Consider the following 8,297-nt stretch of genomic DNA (forward strand, 5'->3'; position numbering starts at 1 on the left):
TGAAATCAAAACTTCAGCTTCCAAAACAGTCACGGGATCATTCTAGAAGGAAGCCTGGCAACATGAGAGTGGCACAGTTGCTTACACAGACAGAAAAAACCCAAACCCTTGCTGCCTAACAAAACACAGTTCAAGTTTCCACAGAAAAACATTTTCACTAGACACAAAAAGTCCAGAGTTGGACCCAATCTGTCACTCTGTGAAGGAGTCCCAGCTTCATGTTTCACATCTTCCTCTGGTCAGGCTACTTCTATGTCAATATTCAGAGTAAAATACTTTGTGTCACAGACCTCGATAGAGCTGATCACCATTCCCCGAGAACTGGATTTTCATTGGAAAATAAAGTTATATATGAAAGAGCATTTATTACAGGGATTTACAGCAATAAGGAATATTTTAGGCCTTTCTCCCTCATGTTTCCCCATTTGATATGGCCTCAAAGATTTCCTTGTTTATGCAAGACAGAGTGGTTTAACTGGAAACATTTAGAGAGTCTCAAGATTATGAAATAATCTTGGTTATTAAGTAACTTAAGACAGCTTTCCTTGAATAGGAGACATCAAGTTCTACTCTCTGTTGAAGTGTCCCTTTGATTAAATCTCATCACCAGGCAGCTCTTCACAGAATTATCAAATGGTTTGGGTAGGAAGGGGACCTTGAACAACCTCTCATTCTAACCCTCCTGTCATGGGCAGGGACACCTTCTATAGATTGTGACTCAAATCTCTCCTGCTTTAAAAAAAAAAAAAAGGCTTTTAAAAGTCTTAAGACTTCAGCCCATTGAAAAGTCAGAATAGTTGTAAACTCAGCATTTTTTATGAAATGCAAAACTGTTCCCATTGCCTACAGTGAAAATACTTCTGATGAGAAATCTACCAGAACCATCCTTCTTACCAGATATCCTGTCAAGAGATCCTATCTTGACAGGATATCTGGTAAGAAGGATGGTTCTGGTAGATTGTTGGGATGCTGTGTCCCAACAACAGCATCTTGAAAATTGTATTATTGGGGCTTTGCCATCTGTGGAAGATTTGCAAGACTAAATACCTGAGTTTCTTTCCATTCTGAGAAGCCAAAAGGACAGAAAATCACATTATGGAGACAGAGCCAAAGCCAAGGACATTTGACTTCATGATTTTTGAGGTCTTTTCCAACCTTGATGATTCTGTGACATTGAAAGCAGTGAGGCAGCGACATCTTGAGGAAATCCCACTCAACCCTTTGCTGTCATTCCAGGAGTTATGGGATAAGGGATCTTAGGCCTTTGCCTTCCATTGTCTTATCTCAGGATGTCTCCTGCTTATATATTTTAAAATTCACCTTTAAAGAGCCCTATAAATAGTTCAACTACTTTTTATGAACTATTACTCATATAAGGTCATTCCTACAGATTCAAGCCCTGTTTTTTTCCAGCCCTCCATCCCCTCTGTCCATCTCACCATGGGGAATCAGGAAGAGACGAAGCAGAGAATTAAATATCCTGATGACTTGTCCTGATGGCTCAGTTTAGGCCCCCCACAGCCAGGTGTTTCAACAGAATCACCAAAAACCCCCCTGACCTAGTGAAGCAAGTTCAGTGAGAGCCACCAAAGTGGTGGGGGACTTGGATATGGGGGATGCGAGGAGAGGTGGAGAGAAATTGGGATTATTCAACCTGAGGAAGAACATACAAAGGGATTTTATCCCCCTGTTGTAGTGAAAGTTTCTCTGGACTGAGGCCCAGAGGGAAGCCAAAGCACAAGGGTTGAATTAAAACCTTTGGATAGGCTGAGATACATGAAGTCACACTAAAGTGAAATAGAAATACAGATTTTTAACTTTTAGTAGAAATATATGGTAAGTGCCTTAAACATTAAACAGCTGTAGCAGAGACCTTAAACACAGTTCTTGCTGCAGCAATGTTGCCTTTTCACAGAATTTCTTTACTTTAGACAAAATATAGATTTTGTCTAAAGTAAAGAAATACTGTCAACTATACTGTTGACATTTTTTAGATAGTGTTCACATAAACAATAAGAGCTGATAGAAACTGTACACACAAATCTGTGTAATACCTGTGTAACACTTGTGTAAGGCTTAGGACTGTTAGAATTAGACCAGGATAGGCTAAGAAAAGAAAAACTAGAATGGTGTGTTAATCTTATTGGTCAATTAGCAAATATAATCCACACTTCTGTAAGAAAAAATATATGGAGCATATAGAATTAGAAGAAGCAGCTGTTTTCTGCCTGCTGTTTGCTGTTGCTGCTTGGCCTTATCATGTAACCCCCTTTGAACTCTGCCTTCAAGAAAGCTATGAGACAACGAAATACAGAACTTAGCAGAACAGCAGTCTCCTCTGCTCTCTTACCCTGGTCCAAGAAGGAAGGGTATCCCATCAAAAGCTCAACATCCCCCCTAACAGGTCCTTGCACTTCCAAATGAGGGTTAGGATCAGAAGAATTGATACCCAGACACGAAGCCACATCTGGAGTATCCACTAATCCTGTCAGCTTTGCCAACATAGGATAAGAGCAGGCTGAGGTTATCCAGACACTTTGAACCCTCATACATCAAGGAAAGACCCCTCTGCCATGGCTCATCCACTGCCCTTCAGCAGGGATTTGGGGTGCAGAGTTACAGAGTGGGAGGGCAAAAGGAAAATGTCCAGGAGATGCCCATCTTACATCCCCCAGAGGGGGCATCCTGACCCCGGTGTGATTTGAACACACAGCCTTCTGATCTGGAGTCAGACGCGCTGCCATTGCGCCACGAGGTCAGGGATGGGGGGTCCTCTGCCCAAATGTCATCCCAGAATTTGGGCCATTCTTTGAGGGAATAGGAATTTTGTTTCACCTGACAGAGGAGTGGCACCAACAGGATTTGCCTGTTGCCTTGCTAAACAAAGAGGGCTCTAAATGAGATACTTCAGAGGGGAAGAAGGCCAAAAAGTACCACTGCCCAGAGCAGCCCTGCAGAGTCCCTCCCAGGGGAAACAGGCTCCTGGATGTGGTGTCTCCAGAGGGGCAGGAGAGGTGGTGGCCCAGCCCCTCCCTAGGGACAGAGGCCCCATTGACCTGGAAGATGCACGGATGTCAAGACCATGATTGACAGGTCAGAGGTCACGACCAAAGAGCAGGACAAAGCAGGGAGGTGTGGTAGGTGCCTGCTGCACTTTGCCTCGTGAGGAAGCTGAAGGGAGTGAAGACTTTTTCTGAAAAGTGGAAGAAGCTTCACAACTGCAGGCTCAGTCACTCCTGGGGGACCTGGATTTATGTCCATGTGATATATCCCTGGAAGGCCAGCGTGGGATGGCACAGTCAGTCCAGGGGACTTCTGGAGTGATTAGGGACAATGAATCAGTGCAAGATGATGGAAATAGGGAGAGGTTCCTGAGGAACAACATGAGAAGAAAAGACTTTTTTTCAAAAAGAGACTAAAAAAAAGAGTCTGGTCCATCCCACCTCAGAGCCCACAGGAAGACTACGAAAGGAATGTTCCTGAAATGAAGGACTAATGTGATGATGACTGGAGACAGGGACCATGGACTTCCCAAGGGCAGAACACTCTGGGACAATACAATTTCTTCCTTTATGGCCAAATGGACACTGAGGAACACAATTTCTCTTGACTTTGGTTTCACCTCTGACAGGGTCTCCCAGACGTGTCCCTGCAGCAGGACACACACACAGAGCAGCTGAGCTCGATCCAAAGGCAAAGCAAAGGGCCAGGACGAGGCACTGAGGGGGTTGGGGTCAGTGTTGGCAGCCCAGGTGACCCTCCACTGCTTGATGCCGAGCTGGCTGTGGTTTGGGGTCTCTGTGGTGGGTGCACAGGATGTTCCACAGAAGGAAGGACACGGGCAGCCCGACAGGGACAGGGCAATAGTGAGGGGACAGGGCCAGTGGCGCAATGGACAACGCGCCTGACTACGGATCAGGAGATTGCAGGTTCGACTCCTGCCTGGCTCAACACTTTTAGCCCAGGGAAATTCCTCCTGCTCCCTTCGTGAGCGCCTTCCTTCTCCTGCCCAGCATCCATCCTCCCTCAAGCTCCCAATGTCCTGTCCCAACACTCCAAAAGGGATGAAGCTGGGGCCCACAGCAAATCCCACAGCAGAACACAGGTGCCTCTTGAACTGCTGTCCTGCAGCCAGGACAGAGCCAGCACTCCCAGCATGTCCTGGCACCTCGTGTGCTCTGGTCCCCAGCCCCCTCCAAGGCTCCCATTGGTCCTGCTGCCCTTTGTCAGTGCCCTGCCAAGTTCTGCTCTGGAATCAGTGCCCTGCTCACGGCTTTGGTGTCACAAAATGATGTTCCTGTGATGCCGATGCTTGAGAGATGGACAAAAAGCCTGGAAGGGTAAGGACCTCAGGAAGACAACTGTCCCTTGTCACCTCCACTACAGCCAGGCAGTTTTAGGGTGATCCAGGCAGGAGTTGAACCTGTGGCCCCCTGATCTATAGTCAGGGGTGTTCATAGTCCGTTGAGCAACTGGCCCCAGCCTCTGATCCCACCTGCTGCCCCCACTTCAGGACCACCTGGATTTGTTGGTGGTTAAAGGGAAGTGGCAGGATCTCCCCTTGCTCACCCCACCTGCCCCACCCATGCCGGCCTTGGCCTCCTCACCTGTGGTCCCACTGGTTCCACCACCCAGCAGAGGAGATGTCTGTACTGAGCTCCAGGCTCAGCTCAGCTGCTCTGGTGGGTTGGAGGGCACATCTTGCCTTCCTCGTGGGATGTGTAGTTAAATTTCGCAGCCAATACAGAACTCTCTGGACCTGTGGTGCCTGGTGGAGGGGAAAGCTCAGCCCAAGGCCACCTGTTTTGTCCACCACTTGCTCCTGCCTGGTGACAGAGAGATGGACAGGTGAGTTGTAGCAAGATCTTGCTTGATGGCCAATTGGTCTGGGCTACCCTGCATGTGGACACCTTCGACCTTCCTGGCCCAAGCCACAGACACGGTGAAGGTGCAAACCAGTGGTGACAGCTCCATGAGCACGCAAATGTGGGATGAAGCAGCAAAAGAACATGGAAACCGGAATTTTACATGAAATAACATGTTGGAAAAGACACATGGAGGTCTCTAGTCCAGATTTCGGCTCAATTTATGACATGCAGGTCAGGACTGTGTGCTCAGACTCTGGATATCTCCAAGGATGTAGAGGCCACAGCCTCTCTGGGCTCCTCTCTTAGTGATTTACCATCTCACGGGGAGTGTTTTTTGCCAGTATGTCCACTCAGAGCCTCCCCTGATGCGGGGGAAGTTTTGCTGTGCAGGAAGCCCACCAAGAAGGGACAAACACCACGCAGAGGCAGGGTTCCACGGAGAAAGATGTCCCCTGTCACCACCAATATGACAGCCAGGCTGTGGGCAGGAAAATTGCGAGCCAGGCAGGAGTCGAACCTGCAATCTCCTGATCCGTAGTCAGGCGCGTTGTCCATTGCGCCACTGGCCCGGCCTTCCTGGAGCTCTGGGGGGTTCCCATCGCTGGATGAGCTTTGTGAGAGAATTAATTAAGAATAGAAAAAAACAGATTTCAGGAGGTCCTTAGGAAGCAGGTGATGTAATCCCTGCTCAGAGCACAGCAGTCTTTGGCATGAGGTTGTTTTGTTAGTCGAAACTCCAAGGATGGAAACTCCAAAGCTTCTCTGGGACCGTGTCCTACTCTGAGACCATCGATGTCACATGCAGAACTTGGCAGGGCACTGACAAAGGGCAGCAGGACCAATGGGAGCCTTGGAGGGGGCTGGGGACCAGAGCACACGAGGTGCCAGGACATGCTGGGAGTGCTGGCTCTGTCCTGGCTGCAGGACAGCAGTTCAAGAGGCACCTGTGTTCTGCTGTGGGATTTGCTGTGGTGCCCCTGGCTCTGGTGTGGGCCCCAGCTTCATCCCTTTTGGAGTGTTGGGACAGGACATTGGGAGCTTGAGGGAGGATGGATGCTGGGCAGGAGAAGGAAGGCGCTCACGAAGGGAGCAGGAGGAATTTCCCTGGGCTAAAAGTGTTGAGCCAGGCAGGAGTCGAACCTGCAATCTCCTGATCCGTAGTCAGGCGCGTTGTCCATTGCGCCACTGGCCCTGTCCCCTCACTATTGCCCTGTCCCTGTCGGGCTGCCCGTGTCCTTCCTTCTGTGGAACATCCTGTGCACCCACCACAGAGACCCCAAACCACAGCCAGCTCGGCATCAAGCAGTGGAGGGTCACCTGGGCTGCCAACACTGACCCCAACCCCCTCAGTGCCTCGTCCTGGCCCTTTGCTTTGCCTTTGGATCGAGCTCAGCTGCTCTGTGTGTGTGTCCTGCTGCAGGGACACGTCTGGGAGACCCTGTCAGAGGTGAAACCAAAGTCAAGAGAAATTGTGTTTCTCAATGTCCTCTTGACTACCAAGAAATCATCTTCAAAGAAATCTATTCTTTTGGTCAAGGGCAGTCTGGCCTTGGTAAATCCTTGGCCTTCCAGTCATTTTTACATCCTTCCTCCCTCTGGGCATGGCTTTCAGAAGGATTGTTTCCATAGTCTTCATGTGGCCTCTGAGCTGTGATTGCCCAGGCTGGAGCTTTTTAGACAGTCTTTGTTATTCTTCTTGAAAAAAAAACTCATGTTGTTTATCAGAAACTTGTCCCTTTTTCCATAATCCTACATTGAGTAATTATTCTTGATCCCCCTCCAGAAATCCCCTGGACTGATCATACCACCCTACATTATCCTGCCAGGCAAGCACATCCAGGTCCTCCAGGAGTGACTGAGCCTGTAGTTAAAAAGTTTCCTGCCTTTTCTTGAGGAAGACTTCACCTCCTTCCTGAGGTAAATTGTGGTAGACACACCGTAACTTCCATCCAGCTCAGAGGAGAGCTCTGGACATCATATTCCCCACATAGTCCATGCCCCTATATCTGCCCAGAGCCTCCCTGAGCCCTGCCTCTGCCACAGTACAGCCCCCCAGAAAAGCAGAGGGGTGCCAGAGGTGCCCCAGACTGACCCCGGTGTGATTCGAACACACAACCTTCTGATCTGGAGTCAGACGCGCTGCCCTTGCGCCACGAGGTCGGGGTGGAGGGGACCAGGGGCCTTGGGTTGGCTGCTGGGAATGTCCTTTCCATGGGGACCATCCCGGGGTGTCCCTGTGCCCTCAGGAGCAAGGCTGTGGCTATGGAGCAGCAACCTGAGGGGAGGGTGGCCAAGGCCTGGCTGCAGAGACCAGCCCAGGCTGCGGGATGAAGGTACAGGGTGGGATCAGGGGATGTAGAGGCTCAGTGAAGGCAGGAACCGGGCTCAGGGATGCTCCGAGGGAAGATGGTGGCCAAGGGGGGAACACAGGAGAGCCCGAGGTGGGCTTTGGGTGTGGACCCAGAAAAGGTTTTGGTAGAGTAGAACATCCATGGGCTCAGCCCAGTCACAGCTCCTGATGTTCTGCCCCAGCCACAACCCTGTGCTGCCTGGGAGTGGCAGCTGGACCTCCTCCAAGGAGGGCAGGATGTCCCACCAGTGCAGGCAAGGTCCACCACCACCTCTGGCTGCCCAGTCCTTTCCTCATGGGTGCTTAGAGCAAGGCTGCCACGGATAAGAGTGTCAGTAAGGAGGTGAAGCCTTCCTCCCCCCTCTCCAACTCCATTCCCAACTTCATTTCCATCCCAGCATGCTGGAGAGAGTCTGCTGGGTACCAGGGTGTCTGGAGAAGGACAGTACAGGTGGGAGCTGCAGCCAGTAGGGCAATGGACAAAGCACCAGGAAACTCCTCCCTGGCTCAGCCTAATCCTGCCCACAGCCTGGCCCGAGCAGAGCTCTCAGTGTTAGTATAATTTCAGAGCAGTTTCATAAAGTTATAAAAATGTTACAAAATTATATGAAGCTAGGAAAAAGTTAGCTTTCTAGTTAAACACTTACCCCAAATGTGAGTGACACCCTCCCAAAATTCGATTCCTCCATAAAATTTGATGGCTGAAACCAAATCCCATCCCCGCTCTCCAAACATATTGATAATCACCACGCATTTACTCTGTGAATTGCCAGTGCTGAGGATGGAGCAAAGAGGCATTTCCTCTTGCTTTTACCTTTCCACTGGAGCAAATCCTGCACCCTGAGGTCCCTTCCTCCTCCAGCACCTTTTCCCACAAGAGGGAGCCTGGAGCCAGCTCACAGGCTCCACGAGCTGTAAATCAGGCTGGAGATGAATTTTGCTCAGTGAAGGATCCTCCATCCCTAGGCCAGACTGGAAATTCAGCTTGTTTCCTTCTTGGAAATACAGGTTCTTTTCCTCCACAGCTCAAATTTTTTGTCTATTCAGTCCCAATGATTGCTATTAGACTTCCCCCCCCC

At 49.8% G+C, this 8,297-nt stretch overlaps 5 non-coding genes across 5 annotated transcripts; 1 reads left to right on the forward strand and 4 right to left on the reverse strand.

Annotated features, from left to right (window-relative positions):
- Positions 1-2,686: 2,686 nt before the first annotated feature.
- On the reverse strand, positions 2,687-2,758 carry TRNAW-CCA. The gene has a single exon. It is a non-coding gene; the product is annotated as a tRNA-Trp (tRNA).
- Positions 2,759-3,877: 1,119 nt separating this feature from the next.
- TRNAR-ACG lies at positions 3,878-3,950 on the forward strand. Its single transcript has one exon. It is a non-coding gene; the product is annotated as a tRNA-Arg (tRNA).
- Positions 3,951-5,364: 1,414 nt separating this feature from the next.
- On the reverse strand, positions 5,365-5,437 carry TRNAR-ACG. Its single transcript has one exon. It is a non-coding gene; the product is annotated as a tRNA-Arg (tRNA).
- A 550-nt stretch (positions 5,438-5,987) lies between these two features.
- TRNAR-ACG lies at positions 5,988-6,060 on the reverse strand. The gene has a single exon. It is a non-coding gene; the product is annotated as a tRNA-Arg (tRNA).
- Positions 6,061-6,956: 896 nt separating this feature from the next.
- Positions 6,957-7,028, reverse strand: TRNAW-CCA. Its single transcript has one exon. It is a non-coding gene; the product is annotated as a tRNA-Trp (tRNA).
- Positions 7,029-8,297: the final 1,269 nt, after the last annotated feature.

The sequence above is a fragment of the Corvus brachyrhynchos genome, unplaced genomic scaffold (assembly GCF_000691975.1).
Source record: "Corvus brachyrhynchos isolate BGI_N302 unplaced genomic scaffold, ASM69197v1 scaffold203, whole genome shotgun sequence".
NCBI classification, from domain to species: domain Eukaryota; kingdom Metazoa; phylum Chordata; class Aves; order Passeriformes; family Corvidae; genus Corvus; species Corvus brachyrhynchos.